The sequence below is a fragment of the Takifugu flavidus genome, chromosome 4 (genome assembly GCF_003711565.1).
Source record: "Takifugu flavidus isolate HTHZ2018 chromosome 4, ASM371156v2, whole genome shotgun sequence".
In the NCBI taxonomy this organism is placed as follows: domain Eukaryota; kingdom Metazoa; phylum Chordata; class Actinopteri; order Tetraodontiformes; family Tetraodontidae; genus Takifugu; species Takifugu flavidus.
This window is the reverse complement of record NC_079523.1, coordinates 6,900,338-6,917,549: the sequence shown is the minus strand read 5'-3', so window position 1 is coordinate 6,917,549 and position 17,212 is coordinate 6,900,338. Positions and strand designations below refer to the sequence as shown.

At 42.4% G+C, this 17,212-nt stretch overlaps 1 long non-coding RNA gene across 1 annotated transcript; it reads right to left on the bottom strand.

Annotated features, from left to right (window-relative positions):
* Window positions 1–9,996: 9,996 nt before the first annotated feature.
* Window positions 9,997–14,662, bottom strand: LOC130524337 (uncharacterized). The gene is made up of 3 exons (XR_008950106.1): window positions 14,588–14,662; window positions 11,605–11,719; window positions 9,997–10,263 (listed from the first exon to the last, which is right to left on the bottom strand). It is a non-coding gene; the product is annotated as an uncharacterized LOC130524337 (long non-coding RNA).
* Between the last annotated feature and the right edge of the window lie 2,550 nt (window positions 14,663–17,212).

Sequence of the window (17,212 nt, the reverse complement as noted above, 5' to 3'; positions counted from 1 at the left end):
GCTGTGGTAACTGCTAACTGGACGCTTAGATGAACATTTGTGCTAAAAAGCCTCCTAAGCACCAGGCTGATATCATAACACCACCTGTTCTCTCCAGGTTCTAAAGAATGCCCGTCGAACGCTCACCCAGCTCATTGAGTCGCGCACTTTAGCCTATAACTTTCAGCCGTCTGTCTTAATTTTTACTGGATTTTCTTTGATCGCTGGACGTGCGACCATGTGCTGGGTGCAAGACAGATCGGACGCCTCTTCGTCTGTCTCCAAACTGTGCACATGGTGTACCCCAGCACATATTTTTGTGTAGCTATAAAAGAGGTTTCAGATGCTTTATCACCAAACTCTTATGGTGATGCAACCTAGAGAAAACAGGGACTGCAGCGTGATCACATCTGTGATGTCACCTCGTGCACTGAATGCAGTGAAAATAGAAACATTTTTATCCTGATTTTATATTGATAGGCTTGAAATGAAAATATAAATGGAGCCAAAGGGTCACTGAGCATTGAAAAGATAAATAAATTAAATAATCCTGCTTTGTAAGATATGGGGGATTTCTACAAAATCACATTCTATCTTTTCAGTCTTGTGGGTTAAAGATTAGTTTATAGAATTTAATGATATTGGCCCCTTCCCCCTTTTTATTCAATATTTTAGATGGAGCTCTATTGAATATTTTAGATATGTTATCCAACTTGTATCTATAAATTTCTATCTTTCATCTGAGATTATTCTCATTATTCAGTCATTCTTCAGTGTTATGAACAACTTTACGATAGTGACTGGTTAAGAATGAGTAGATTATTATTAAGGTTTATCCTTTAAAGATGTCTGTCACAATCAGTAGTCTTCATCTATAGCTAGTTATGGTGATGTGCGTTGTCCAACCAGCTAAACTCAAATTTGTGAGATGAGAATTGTATTAATGTTGGAAGGATTTACTGTGGCTCCGTACATCATCATACATACTGAGCAAAAACTGCAATGAAAATCCAGAACCAATGCAGAATGATGTGTAAAGATGTTAACAAACACTTACAAGATCTCTCTGAAAATAGCCCTTTAATATTAATTCATTCCAAGCGATTCAATAATTCGTCAACTTTCCACATTTCCTCTGAAGTATTACAGCAAAAAATGACCTCAGATTCACCACATGCTTCACCTTTAAAGACGGGTTACTGGAAGGAATCACCCGTTTAATATCAAAGTTCTTTCAAACTTGGCTGTTTTTTTTAATCATTAATGAAAAGAAGAAAGTTTCATTGAAGTTGATACAAAATTACACAATCAACAACTGCAAACAGACATTAAAATGAAAAACCCTCCTGATCCACATCCAAATGTAATGTGTGCATCCGTGACCCATTAAATGAGTTGCAATCCACCCGGTGGCTTTGTGCATCCTGCTAACAAGGAGTAAGAAGTGCAGGAATCTAATTTACATCTTTGCTTGGGAAAAAAGAAACAATCCTCAGTTCAGGATGGGCTGCAGCTGGTGGCTGCTCTACACCTGCCCCCACTCAGACAATCACACAGACAAAAGACGATTCAAACGTGGAAATGTCATTATTCCAGATGTACTAATTATTGAGTCTTGACCCACTTTAAATGCAGCAAATTCCCTGCAGGTGAAGGCTGAAGTCGAATTCATGTCATTGTTCTCAAGTATGAAATAAAATATCTGCCAGAAACAGCGAAGGATTGCAGGCTTGGTGTTGAACATCATCCGGTGTACAGTAGGTGTATGAATATTGTTTATTTGTGTCTATTTAACAGCAGGTACTTGGTGACAGGGAAGCAGATGGGACGATCCACCTTTTCGTCCATAAACACACAGTTGCAGTGTGTCTGTGTGGGTGCCTGTGTGTGTGTGTGGGTGCGTGCACGTGTGTCTGCGTCTACATTTCCTGTTCGAAGCGATGCAGCGAAGTGGTGACCTTTCGGGTGCTTCGGAGGCGGCGTCACGGTGACAGTGTGACAGAGCGGGCCTCAGCCTTCCTGTAATGGATGAGCACTCTCAAGGTGAACCCCCCCACACCACCCTCCTCCTCATTTTTTGTGTCCTCTTTTCCATCTGTTTCGGAGAAGGTGTGCAAAAGTGGTGACTTACTTTTAAATATAGACATCGATTTTGTTTTTGCCGGTCAAAATTCAAATCAGCGTCATCCTGTAACTTTCACCTCATTCTGTCTTTAAATAGAAAAGTCACATGATGCTTCATCATCAGCCCCATCTATACACTGCTATTAGGGGTCATTCACTGAATTGAATTTATATATTTTTTTCCTTGTAGAGGGGTATATGATAATGATGATGACACCCCCCCCATACAATAATCCCTCAGAGAGCAAAGGTTGGGTTGAGGCTACGAGGGGCTGCCCAGTCTGGTGGTGTTATTGATCTAAGCTGTGGGGACACACATGGCAGCTCAGCGCCACATAGTTGCATGATATTGATGGGTGGGCCAGCAGCTGGCCACCTACATCTCTGAGAAATGGACCCCGCTGTTTGTCCTTCACACTGAGCAGACTGTGGGTGTTGCACTGTGGGCACCTTGGAAAAAATGATCACATCTTCACCTCATGTTTGTTCTTTATGTTGGCTCAATTACATTTAATGTACTCAGTCACTTTAAATATGTGGACATGAACTTTCCTGTTCAAATGCAAATCGAAATCAGTAATAATACAACCTAATGACAAAATTCGGACAGAGACCCAAGCGCCACACAACCTCAAATTCAGGGATGGAAAATAGATTTATGCACAAATTCGTGGACCAGGGACAGGCGGCAGGTCGGGTTTCCGGGGTTGAGGCAGCAGAGACGGGTCAGGGACAAGCTGGGTCGGTACTGGGTAAGCAGACAGGGAAAAAATGCTGGAAAGTCGTGCATAATGCAGAGGACAATCTGGCAATGGGCACGTGTGGATGTGTGACCTAAATGCTGTGGCTGATTACAGGTGAATGAGATGCCGGTGCCGCTGATTACTGGGTGAGAGGTGGGCCGACAGGTGAGGTAATGGAAAGGTACATAGAAGGTGAAGCAAAAGACAGGCGGATTGTGACACCTATATGTAAAAATTCAAACCTGGGACTAAACTCAGATCACTTTTTGAGTGTGCTTTGTTTTTGTAGTGATTTCAGTAACTCATTTTGTGCTACAGCCAAGAGTAGCACTCATATACCTAAACTCTCTTTGCCCTCTGTTTAATTAGAGTATGCAATGAGATATTAATTTAAACCGTACAATCTCTGGATGTTTTAAATATGCGAGTCTATACTCACTATATGAAGGACTGATGCTCACTTTAAGGTGGCTGATAAGACACCAGGATGTGTTGCTGACGTTGCAAAACACTTTAATGCAATTTGCGATGTTTCATTAATGTAAACCACAGGATTTAAGTAGAACTTTTACTTTACTTTTTATCTATCATCTGCCTTGTCACAAAGAAATAAATCTGGTACATAATGCATGCGCGCACACACACACACACACACACACACACACACACACACACAGATACACGCAGTATTATAATAGAAAGGAGGAATGTCTGGCATTATGCACAGTGTGGAAGCCTGTTACTTAGCCGAGTTAGCGGAGTCTGTTACGCCCTGATTGCCTGCACGTTCCCAACACGCTCATCTACAGGTGTAGCCGTGCACATCCTCTGCATGTGAGCTTTGGCATTACTCTATTGCACCTGGTCTTTTCAGTAGCTCAGCATTGGCGCGGGTTGCCAGATGTTTTGTTGGCGTGTTTGGTGACTGTGCAGAGACATGGTGTCAGCCTTTTCAGCCCCCGCTTTGTGTCTGTATTGGTTCTGAAGAGCACCAGCAGAGGCAACTGGCTTTGACCACTGGCTACTGCCCCGCCCAGGAACTGTTCTGGCTCTTCCCTTCAGCAGTTTTTTGCTATGCAAAATTTGTAGTTTTATATTCAAACTACTCAGGAGGCAGTACAATATATATATATATATATACTTTAATAAATCCACATTTCCTAACCAGTTTTCACTTTCCCATTATGAGACAATATGCAGGATTTATTTTTAATTTTAGCATAGTTAACGAGTCAATATTGATGGTGTTGCTTTGCCTTAATTGTCAAACATAATGAACGATAACAGAGTGCCGTACATGTGTGTAAATGTTCTGCACACAGTTAATTGTCAGATCAACTGCTAACAGCCTGATTACGGCAGCACTCTTGATGGTTGAGCTCACAAAGGCTGGAAACAAGCAAACAGCGGTGCGATTCAAAGAAGATTGTGTTTGTGACAAACACCATTCCTGACTCATCCATCACGGTTGCCAAACTTAGGCCTTCATTATAAAGTTTGCCGATGGATGCAGCCCGTTCTGCTCGGCCATTCTTTTTTTTTTTAAAGCCTTCTGTTTCTCACCCTTTCTCCTTCGATTCTTTACATCTCCAGCATTGTTCTCCCTCCCCCTCTCCACCTTTTTTAATCCATGCATCCTCAGTATGAATGAGTTTCCTGTTCTTTCTCTTGCATGGTGGGCTGAAAGATGCTGAGCAGCCTTGTAACAAAGGAGGCAGTGCATTAATTAAATGCAGCTATTCTTTTTTTCTTTCTTCACCATGTTGAGAGAACTGCAAAGATTGATGAGGGACTGACTGATACACAAGCAACCCACTACATCTGTATCTCAGGCTGATTGTGATAAAATACCCACTAAATGAACCGCATGTATTACAATATCTGCTATGATGGCATGGTTTTACTTCCCTATTTTAATTATTTCACTCAAGCTTCCCCCCACATTTCAAGTAATCATATTTCTTTGCCAGACAGCATTTATGCTCATCATGGAACCGCAACTGATGTAATGTTATGCAATGTATGTTGTGAGAAATGTCAGATTTTTGTGCGTCATTTAACAGTTCCACAAATTACAGCTGTTGTGTAACAGAATAAAACATTTTAAAGAAACTAAATCAGATAAAGTAGAGCGTCCTGATTCAGGATTATGGGTTGTTTCAAATGGCACCAAAAAATAAAAAAAAATCATTGGCTTGTGAGCACAAATTTCTTGGTCGTTGGCTGAAAATATTACAGCAGGTTTTGTGGTGAGTCAGTTAATCACTACGAAGCTATTTCAGAGAACCGGATTACCAAGCTACTGAGGCTGAATTATGAAGTTATGCTTGTTTTCTTTCAAATTAAAGCCTTTTCAAATGCTGGCTTAAAACCCTCATGTGCTGCTCACTTGCCTATCAGCAATGTCGATGCCTGAAGAGGACATTCTAAAGGGACATTAACCCATCATCCTTTCTGAGCCATCAGTGAGTTCAAAGTGATATGTTCAATGATTTACATGAATTAAAGAGCAGTTTGAACATATTTTGATGAAATTTGAAATTTAAACCCGTTGAGAGTTACAACACAAAGATTAGCCCCTCTCTTCTTTAAGCCCGGGCAGCCGGGCATCCACATCAGTGAGGACCTCATTTGGACAAAACACCACACAGCTGATCAACAAGGCTCAATCGAAGCTGTGTTATCTGAGAAGACTGAAGAAGCTTGGGACATCACCTAAGATTCTCACCATCCTGGCCAGAGGCCTCAGCGTGTTGCGACAGCACTACTGCTGCGGAGCACTGCAGAGAGTGGCCCGAGCTGACTAGAAAGAGGACTCCACTGCCGTCCCTGCATCTACCACTGCTGAGTCCACAAAAGAGCTGCCTCCGTCCTCAATGACCCCACCCACTCCGAACACAGCCGCATTTTTTATACTTTTATTTTTGCATGTCTTATTTGCCTTTAAATTATGCTGTGATTGCATGTTTTATACTTGAGGCTTATTGTTTGGAATTCCTCACAGAGAGAGCAAAAGAATAACTTCATTGTACAGGGAACCTTGTTTTCTTATTGCACCTTTGACAATAAGCCTTCAATCTTGAACCCATCCACACTCTTCTTCCTAATTTGAGTTACAGGAGGGGCTGCAGTCTGAAATGGATTACACTCTGGACAGGGGGCATTTGTGTCATTCACAGGACACACACGCCTACTGGGGACGCTTTAGTGTCCTTAGGGGAGACCAAGGGTCAATTAAGGGCCTCCAGTCAACCTATCGTGCATGCTGTGGAATGTGGGAGGACACCAGAGAAAAATTATGTAGGTGTTGGGAGAGAACATCCAACCTCTATGTTCTGAATCAGACTAAGAACATTCATGTTTTGTGGGGACTGTACTCGTTAATGCAGACACCAAATAAAGACAACAACCCCCATCGGCTAGTGGACAAACACTGTCATTCACCCACAAGTTAACAGTTTACTGGGAGTTGAATTGCAGGACCCGTCTCGATGCCAGGGGTTGGTTCATTTCCTCAGACTTCAGATGACGCACACATGGTCAACTATGGAAACATAAAGGAATTAATCATTTTGAAAACCACCAAAAATAGTAACGGGAGAGACAGCTTGTGTTTTACAATTAGGAACAATCTGGTGAGGATCAGCTGAAGGACGTAGGAGATCAGGAAAGAGAACATGCGCATGGCTGTACCACCAGCCTCTCAAAAAGACACGGAGAATATATCTTTAAAGTAGATAACTAAAAAAAACAAAACTATGACATCAGCATATTCCCTAAACTCCCTCCCTGGAATACCCTAAAGAACCTGAATATGAGCCTTTTCCAGGTCCACATGCAGATCTACACCACCTAAAGTTCTACGCCTTTAATAATGCTCCTCTAGATAAAAACTTTATTCATCTAAGGTTTAGATCATGTAAGGAATTATAAGATGCCCGTTTAATGATGATGCAGCTGTGCTTCATCATTTTCTCTTATGCTCCAGCTCACTGAGGTTTTTCATGTACAGTGTAATTATCACACAGCTTCACCAAACACCCACCTCTTTGTCTCATCCCTTTGTTTCTGTGCTGCATCCCTTTTTCCTCTTCCTCACCTCTGGCCTCCCCTTGGTGCTGCATTCTCCCTCCTCCTCACTCTAATTGATAGGAGCAGCCCTAGTTAAGATGTCACCCGAACACATCCACAAGCCTCAGACACAGTGTCAGCCAAGCATCGACAGCCAACCCCATGCCGCGCACAACTAACCAATGGTTAAATTGGTCTTGTAGGAGGGTCAGGAGTACTTCAGCCCCTCGGGAAATATTTGACCCTTCCTGTCACAGGCTCAAAGTTGCACACACTCCTCACACTCCCGCAGCAAAAGCCCAAGCCCAACAATCTATTTATTTCCACAGGAGCTCATTAACACATGCAACCGATAGCGCAGCTATAAAGCTTGTCAAATATGCACATAATACATACATGCACAAGCACACACTGCCCAATAAAGGCATGTTCTGCAGGATTGGTAATTGCTTCCAGTTCTGACCCTGCTGTCATGATCAATGGGTGTGACCTGGTGATTAGACAAGACAAGTGCCCAAATTCATTGATTAAATGCATCCTTAGCATGGAATATAGATTTATGAGGCTTTCCGTTGCACAATGAGTCAACCCGATGGGATTTCTTGTATAAAGGTTACGAAAGGGTAGCGAATCCTCTCTGAAAGGATTTTCATTTCTAACAAGATAGGAATGACCTTTTCAAAAAACTTGGCCAGAATTTGGGAGCGAAGAAACAAATGCACAACATGCATCTCCACCTCAGAGTGTGGACCGGAATCTTCGAGATGCATTTTCTATATGTTAAAGTAGTTTCTTACCGCTCTGAAGGCAGAGAGATGTCATGTGGACCCTCGCTGAGTCGGCAAAACTAACAAACGCGTATTCACAGAGCCGGAAAAGACATTTTAAGCATTTTAATACTGCAAATCCAGCAATGCACAGCTGAATTAGGGGATCGATGCTCCAGGGTGGTTATTGCAGCACACATGGAACTAATCGATATACTCTAATATCATTGTTTTCATTGTGTATTTAGATGCGACCGCGTGTGTGTGTGTGTGCGTGCGCGCGTGCGCGCAAACTAATTTGAACAGTTTCAATAGGACTGGGTGATTTTAGCAGGCTGGAGTCAGATCATGTTCATTGGAAACAAAGTGTGTGAGATATTCTAAATGATGCTTTTAAAACCATTGGAGTCTCCAGTGCAGCATACGTCACTTTTGCTGACCAGACGAATGTTTGCTTTTCCTCTCTGCTTTGTATTCTGAAGAATGCACAATATTTGGGCAACATGCATGACGCGACTACCTACAAGCCAGGAACCTGCAAATATCGCTGAGGTAGCGGTACTCACATCAATTTGTCCACATGGAACTGCAGAGCCACGGCTTTACAAAGCACAACCTCCCGTATTACAAGGGAGAATTTCCGGTGCTCGATTGGACTTTGTATTCCTTTCTAATGCACAATAAAATCAAAACATTGGAATGGTGCTGCAAAAATCTGTTTGTGGATAGCAGCTTCTTCTCGCCTGCCCGCCTTCACTTAAAAAGCAGGACGCTCTCTTTCTCCCTGCTGATCATAATGATCAGTGAACGTGTGTCTGCAGAAACTCGCTGTCAGGCAGAATGGATTGTACTTAATTTCCAATAAGGTGCTTAAGAGCGATCCCTAATCACGCCTTTAATTAGAGTCCCTTGATCATTAGGGGGAGATAATTCGGTGAAAAATAACTCTCCTCTCTGTGGGAGCAGCAATGCAGCAAATGGTCGCGGGCCAGTTTTCCTCCTGCTATTTGAGGGATCGCTCACATTACCCATCTCCCTCAGTCTGCTTTGACCATTTTGAGTTCCCATTTCCATCACAACCATAATAGGTGGTTTTTATTTTTTAACAGGGCACATGGGCTAATTTGGCCGTATGTGTGGGTTTATGAGTTGAACATTACTGTCCTGCTACAGTCAAACCTGATAAATCAGACTGATGTTCTGTGTGCATACAGCATACAGTCAATATTTGTGTAGTAACAGATGGATCACATGTAGAAACAGATAGAAACAGTTATGATTTCAAAACAGTCATACGTTGTACTGGTAACCACATTTTGAGGAAAAACACACTTTAGCATGCCATAGTTCCCACTTCATCTGCCCAGAATAACGTTACACTGTTGAATTGTTCTGTCTGGTGTACATTTATTAACTGAGAATGACTGGTTTGTGTCTTCGTGCGTGTGTGTCTGTTTCTAGTGGTGCTTGATTAATAACATCCCTTTGTTGCAGTAATCAAGTCTGGGATGGGCAGCAGTGGCAGGAAGATGTAGAACTCGGGGCCTCGCAACATTAACTCTCGTATTTAGCAGCTGGCGACGTGTCCCGACAAATTGGAATCGCCTCGGTGCTCAGGCTTGTAGCAAATCCAGTGAAAGGTCCATTTACATCATTTTGCTTTAATCTACTGACCGAACCTGGAGAGCATACTCCTAAAGAATCCGGCATAATAGAGCACCAAAATCATGCTAATGCCCGTCCTATTGTGAGGACTATACAGTACCAATCGAATTTTGATATAGGTTTGATTCCCATTTGGCATATTTTCAATTCAGATTTATTTTCTATTCACAAATACACTATGAAACGCCGGTCGTGTTAGAGACCAGTGGCGTTGGGAGCTGTTCTTGTGGGGACTTGAACTCCTTAAAGGTTGCAAACTCTTTCACACTGAGAATGAAGCCTCCCCAACACTTATATTCTGATGCCATGTGATTTCAGATTCACTTGTTTTAAGATGTCCAGATAGAGATAATAATGACCTGCTGTCGCGGCCATGGCCTCTGATTCCCTGCGCTTAATCAGCCCCTTCCATGGGCAGTCACACAATTTAATTAGCTTCCCCCCACCGGTATTATTCTGACTTACTGTGGCCCCTCTTGTCAGAGTGGCAAATTAAAGTAAAGGGATGAGACGAGTATGCTGCGTGCAAAGTGCCCTTTCGCAGAACTTCATACGCAGCAGCAGCGTGTAAATAATAAAACATATTTAATGTATTTAACTTCAGAGTCAAGTCATCATCAGAGCGACATGAGTCGTCTGAGCGGGGGGCTTCTTAACCTTGAAAGCTCAGCATTAACGCTGCTGCTCTGCAGCTCCGTGTCAGATCAGAATAACTGCAACAAGAATCACGCTGCATCACACAACTCCACCCTCGTGCCCCTCCCAACCCCCTTGCCGATGCCTATCGGGCCGGTGAGCGAGGTCGTCAGGCAGCCTTGCTGCTGTCAGATCAGGGCTGTGAGCTAAAGGCCTAAATTCATCGCTAAGGTTCTTCAGGCTGAAAGCTGTGGCAGCAACATTCAGTTTTTATCCATCTGTAAATGAGAGAGGGAGTATACACACACACATACACACATACATACATAAGTACATATTACTACTGAAACAATCCGTGCTCACTTCTCGGTTTTATTTCGACCTTTGACCTGATCACATTCAGCAACTGATGTCAATTAATGAGGGGATTAATTGCCGTATTGATCTCTATTGACCTATCGCTTGATGCTAAGAAAGAAATGGGATTATTACCGTGTAATTAGTAATAATACCAGGACTTTAATGTAATGCTGAGGTCCATTTCAACGATATTAATCATACATTTTATATGTAGCGCCTTTGAGGAAAGTCAACCGTCCTTTAAACTATAAAAGATAAAACAAACCTTGAAATAAGACACTCGGTACACATCTCATACGCATATTTTGTCCATAATGCAACACAAACACGTTCTTTTAGGGCATTCCAAACTAACCTGTGACCATTGTGTTACTTAAAAAGAAAGAATTTACCCAGAAATGGCCTTCAGCTGTCTGAGGGATCAAAAGTCATTTTTCTTTTAGTCACCCTGTAAATTCTTTTAAGATTCAAAAACAACTAAACACAAAGCTTAATATAAGAACCCAAGCGGTCCACAATGAGCTTTCACTCACTAAATTACCAGAACAGATTCTTTAGCTGACCGCACAAGAACAGAAACCGTCTTTAAACGTTCTAAAATTTACTGTCTTGGATGCACGAGGTGCATCAAATCACCTCACCTGACGGAGGAAAAAGTACTTGATTATGAGCTCAACGTGACTACTTACAGAAACATTAGCGAGTCGATCCAATACCGAAGCACAACAGATGAGTTTAGAGCTCTTCATTAGTATCGTCAAAAACTGCTTGAACATATTAAAGCAGGTCTTGATCCAGGGTGGGTGACAACATATTTGACAGTGGAGGTGCTACGGAGAACAATAACAACCCTTGTGGTGCAAGATAGAAGAGTACAGGACAAGGAACTGGACGCCATGTGGTGGGCGACGACAGGACCCCATATGCGATCCATAATTAAGGCACTTGGAGACATAAAAGACAGGTGAAGCTGGAGGACATTAGTGGGAGAGTAGCACAGCGAGAACATGTGACAACTAATCAGTAAAATTTCTTACTAGGATTTAAGAAAAAAAACAACAACCTGTATAAACGATAAAGAAAGCAAGAGTTTTGCTAAACAACAGCCCACCGTAACCCGCTGTCATGTCTCTTTGTTGGCCAATTATAACGCCTGTGCCGCTGAGGAAGAGTGTGAGCGATAAAGCGTGAACGCAGGCTGGAAAACACAGGTGGCAAAAACAAAGACAGGGAGGTGAAACACAGGAGTGGATGCTTACGCTGTAGTTTCCTAAGGTGACCCTGATGCGCGGGCGGCATTGTTCATTTAAGTAGGCAGCGAGCGGAGCTGTGACAGCCCGCACCAGAGTGGCGCTGGACCCCTGGAGAGGGGCACTGTAGCAGATGGAATAAGAGGAACTTAGATTAAACAATCACACTCTGCACAGCGTCACCACATCGACGGTGTTCTCTCATTAGAGGTGACGTAAGGCTGGAGCTTTCCTTCTCTGAGAGAAAAGATGTGAGCGTCTCTGATGTTCAGTCTAAATTTTACATGCGATTATTGTCTGCAGCCATTTTGTTATTCTGTACCATAGAATGGCATAATGTCAGGCCGGGACTTTGAACAGGACAGAAAGAAATTGCCGACTTTGTTCTACAAAATCAATTAGATCCACGATGGACACAAACACAGAGACACAGACGACACGTGCAGAGAGGGGCGGCGGGGAACAGGAGGAAACAACCAGTAATCTAGGACAACAATCAGGCAGGTGACACACAAGGGAAGAAATGAGGGGAGAGCTAGGTTTCAAAATAAAACAGGAAGTCATAAGACAAAACTGTGGAGTGACCAGAAATAGATGCTGGTTGCAGTTTCTGCTTCACTTTTATCTTCTTCATTCTTCCACTTTTAGGTATTTCTTGTCAAGTTGTCATCACTTCAAAGTATTTCATTAATAAATCACTTTCATAGGTTCATTAAATGTGTTTGTGTATATGTATATGTATGTGTATATATATTTAGAGAGAGAGAGAGACGCACGCTCACATCTGGAAAAAATCTACAAACGGCAAAAATCCCACCAGGCCGTGGTTGCAGCTTGCTCTACGCTGAAGAGCTACAGCTCAGATGGAACCATGAACCCCTGGTTTGAATTTGTTCCTCCTCAGCCTCATTTCAAGGGCACACCGGCTGCACTGAGAGGTGATCGCGCTGCAGTTGTATCCGTAATATTCCCTCCACTGCCCCATGTATTAGAACATTTGATTACCATCCTCTACACACACTGATAAGCTCTTAGCTGGAACAGGACAGAGGTCAGGCTGCCAACACACACACACACACACACACACACACGCGTGCTCTTACAATAATGGACACAAAAGATGGCTGGCAGCTTCAGCGGTGAGTTAGCAGAACATTGCTCATAACCAAATGGTCGTATTTTATCCACAGTGTTTACTGATACCCAGACTGCAGAGATCATTTTGTTTTATTATGGCCATCATTTTGCCATCTCCTCGTGACAGACCCATTTTTCGCCAAGACACTCTTCTCTCTAATTCATTTTCCAGAAACTGAATTTATCACCGATTATTCTTTACATACACAGTATAATAATATGGCGGCAGCAGTGAAAACGGGGCTTTTGTTGCTGGAGCGTCTCTGCTTCAACGACAGTGAGGTCCTGATGATCTCCTCTGCATGTGCGCCGTTCGAACTGACGCGTGCATCCATTTTCTTGCCCTTTTCTCAGGATCAGTGCTTTTATCTGTGCGTGCCGCCTCTTCTCAGTAGCACTGCAATTTTCCTCCGGGAACTCAATTAGCGTGCAAGGCTGACCTCTGAAAGTTTAAAATGACGACTGAAAATCTTTGCAGAGGGGTTTATTTCACCCCGCCGGTCAGAGGTGGGTAGAAGATACGATGTGTTCTTACCCAACATGCACCACGTATGTCCCTGGTGGAACCAAATCATTAAAGATAGAAAAAAATTCTCCGTGGCATCCATGTAAAGGAAATTCAACCAGCACACGCCACCACGGTAGCAGCCAGCAGCACGTTTCTTCTGTTTTCCCCTCCGCTCATCTTTTTTCCTATTCTGCTTTCATACCTTCTCGGTCATCGTCTGAACCCCCCGAAGGTTCTTCCTGATTTATGATTTCATGTCAACATGTGTCTCCTGCGGTTCTTCAATGTTTAATGGCTGAACCTGGTCTGTTTGTTCTTTACCTTTGAATCACCGGAGCGAATATTTGTACACGTTAGGATCGCGTGATCGGGTTGGACAGGAGGTGTGTCGCAGCCTACTAATACAGAGAAGAATAAAGAGATTTTCGCAATGAGGCTTAATGTCCTGACGCGCTTTCACTTCCAAGGAATCGTCTCTTCTTGTAGAAATGTAATTATTAGATGCAGCTCTGCTTCTTAAAGAGGGCGGAGGTGAGCAGGAAAAATGGTTCATCACGTTTCTGTTTGAAGCTAGTACAGATATTTACGAGCTTAACCAGTTTGACCCGGTAGTCCTCATCATCATCTCTTCACGCCGTCGTGTCACTGTTGCTTGGTTGCAATTGATCAACTTAAATCATACGGTGTGAGAAAAACATGCAGCAAATGACACGCTGAGCAAAATCAGGAGGTTACAGAGGGGAAGGACAAGAGTGTGTAAATCATGTCAAGGCAGGTGCCCGTGTGTGTGTGTGTGTGTGTGTGTGTGTGTGTGTGTCTGTGGGTGTGTGTGTGTGTGTGTGTGGTATTGTGTTATAACTCAGTTATTCTTCAGACAAAATCCATCCACAATGGATTCACATAACTCTCCCAATAGTTGCTCAACATTTCTAATAAACTAAATTATCTCTTTACAGTTTTTGAAATAATGATTCAAATGATTCATTGAACGTGCGCCCAGTATGAAGGTGGCCACTACGAGCGCTTGCTAATGTGTTTCTGTGAGTTACCGGCAACTGCAAAGCAATCTGCCATGAGGTCACTGGGGTCAGACATCCTGATGGTGTGACCTCGGTTTCAAGTGTCAGCTGGTAACGACTGAACAACCTAAACATCAGTGACCTCAATAAATAACGTAATATATAACGGAGGTTGACTGTGATTTAGGCACAACATCACTGCACATTATTGTTGTAATTCTATTTTAAATTATCTTCATATAATAAGTTAGTGAGAGAAAGAACACATTTGTGCATACGTACTTATATATTTCCTGAACTTTTCCTTAAGAGACAGAAAGGTACTTACGTTGTATTGATTTCCACTTTCTATTCCCGCCCTGCAGACTCTTTTTTATACTGCTCCTGTGTGTGCTGCATGTCCTGTCAACAGATAATGATCATTTATCATTATTATATTACCAATTATTTTGCAACAAAATGATGGTCAATAGACCTAAAAGGTACACAGTCTCACTCCTTAACTGCATTAATATTAGCAAGATGAGCAGGAGATGAAGAGGAGATGAGGAGAGGGTGAAAGAATGACAGCAATGCTTTTCTTTGGTAACTGTTCAAGAAAAAGGAAACTGGTATAACCCTCTAGATCAACTGTAAACAGTCAGTTTTGGGCTGATGTCTCATGGATGAATGTTGAACTGGCTCAGAACTGATTCAAAGCGCTGCAAACACATTAGCACATTCAGAGAGACTTTATTTAAATGTTTCACAGCTCTTGCAGGAAAGTGTGTGCAACAAATACAACAGTAGGAAAGACAGATAACGGACTATCGTACAGTTCATTTCTGCATACTCACTCTGACACCTCTCCATCAATAACTGCATGTCCGTGTCTTGTTTCTATGTTTGTGTGTCTACACAGTAACTGTCCCCTCTCTGGGGACCAAAAAAGCTCATCTGCTATCAGCATCAGGGACACCTTTGGATTTGGCGTTCACAGTCTCCAGGTTCATGGTGACTATCAATTCTTTGAGAAAATATTAAAAAAAATAAAATAAAACACTTCTAATCACTGTCAGCCAATAAAAACTCTAAATTATCTGACTTTTAAAAATGGTTCCTCTTAAACAATAGCACCAGACATTTTAAAAGAAGGTCGTCTGCGTGTACATTGTTTGGTACGGCTTTGTCCACCAGGGGGCGATATTCTACGACCAGTTCTTACACTTTGAGCTGGACACAAATCATCGATGGATCCACACCTTTCTGTCAGGGTTTCAGTTTTCTTTCTCACCTCAAGGAGGTTGAGATGTAAAAGAATGAGCAGCTGTATTGATTTGTTAAGTTGTAAAATACTCTAACATCATCAATGCGTCCCTGAAAACTAAATCATGTTGCAACTCAGGAGCTGTGGGTTTTTTCCTGTACAATATTTGACTATGTTCCACTTGTTCCACCGGAGCATGTGTAGTGCCTCTACAAAATGTCAGAACAGAGTGCATGAACATGAAAAATGTTCACACTGAGAGTATAAAAGAGTGCGGGTGTTCTGACAGGATGATGGGAAAAAAAATCAGGAGCTAGGGGCTGTTTGTGGGTTTATTTTGAGCTCTATTACCCCTATTACAGACGAGTATCTGCTCTCCATCCTCCTCTAAATGCTGAGGATGCAGGTGGCCCACCGAGGAAAGCACCTATTAATCTCTGCCTGGCCATCTACTTATCCGTCTGCCCATTTATTCATCAGCTCATCTGATGACAATCCGCCCTGTCTGATCCACTTTTCTTCTGCCTCTCCCTCATCTTTCAGATAATCACTCCATCAACACATCCATCTGTGCTCCCATCCAGCAATTCATACACCCTTGTGCACATCTGTGTCATCCATCCATCCATCCATCCACATAAACACATCCACCTTGAGCTCAGCTGTTTTTAATGCCTCACATTAATTCAGCCCTATGTTATCCTTAAAAGCGGAGCTCCATCAATGGCTAATGTTAACTGTAATACCACAAAGGACTGAGGAGGAAAATACAGGAAACAGGAAGGACCCTTGGAGCCAGTAATAGAAAAGCCCAATATTAGCCTTGCATTTGAAAGCAATCTCCAGTTTACAGATACCTTATAGTGTGGAAGGATGATTCTCCTGTGCCATGTAGGACGCATCACTAAAAGTTCTGGACACAAGAAGTTCTGGTCCACGTGCCTCCATCTGGCCAACAGTATAACTTTTCACTCTTCAGGTTTTTTTTTTTTAAATGTACTTAAGCTCTTGCTATATTTAGGTTGAAGCCGGAGACCTAAGAATTTCATGACCAGCCGAACTGCTGCTATAATCTTTGTACCCAAGATAATAAAAATCTTGATGGTAAATATGGTCAAAGTCACATAATACGTACCCCCCTACTGTGGCTAACTGGGCTGGAATAGATTGATTTTGTACTTCATCTGCAGCACTTTATCAGTTTCACTTTTACTTCTCAAAAACAGCACAATTAAGATTTAATGAACAAACTCTCGTTAAAGGCGGCGCTCCCCCGAGTTTAGAGCTTCCTATCAAACTGCCAGCTGTGGCACAGATCAGCTGCATCGCAGCAATTAGCTTGATTCTTTTTAATTAGAACTTATTTCATTTCTTTATTTCAATTTTAGGTCAACAAGCTAGATTTCCACTCGTCTGGAGTCCAACTTTTGCCTCCAAAAACAATTGCAAAGTAATATGAGTTTTTGTTTTTTTTGCAGGAAACGATGCTGCGCTCTTCACACGCTCCAGAGCTGTAGCCTGCTTGGTCCTCTCTGACCTCCAGCTCATTAAATAAAAACATTGTTTTGGCGTCATCGAGGTTTCTGATCCAAGACACAATACTGTCGTCGTCTTCTGCCTCAGACACAGTTTTTTACACTTTCTGAATATGTAGAATATTTTCTAATGAACTGTTTCTATACAGCACTAAGCATTCATTGAGAAGGG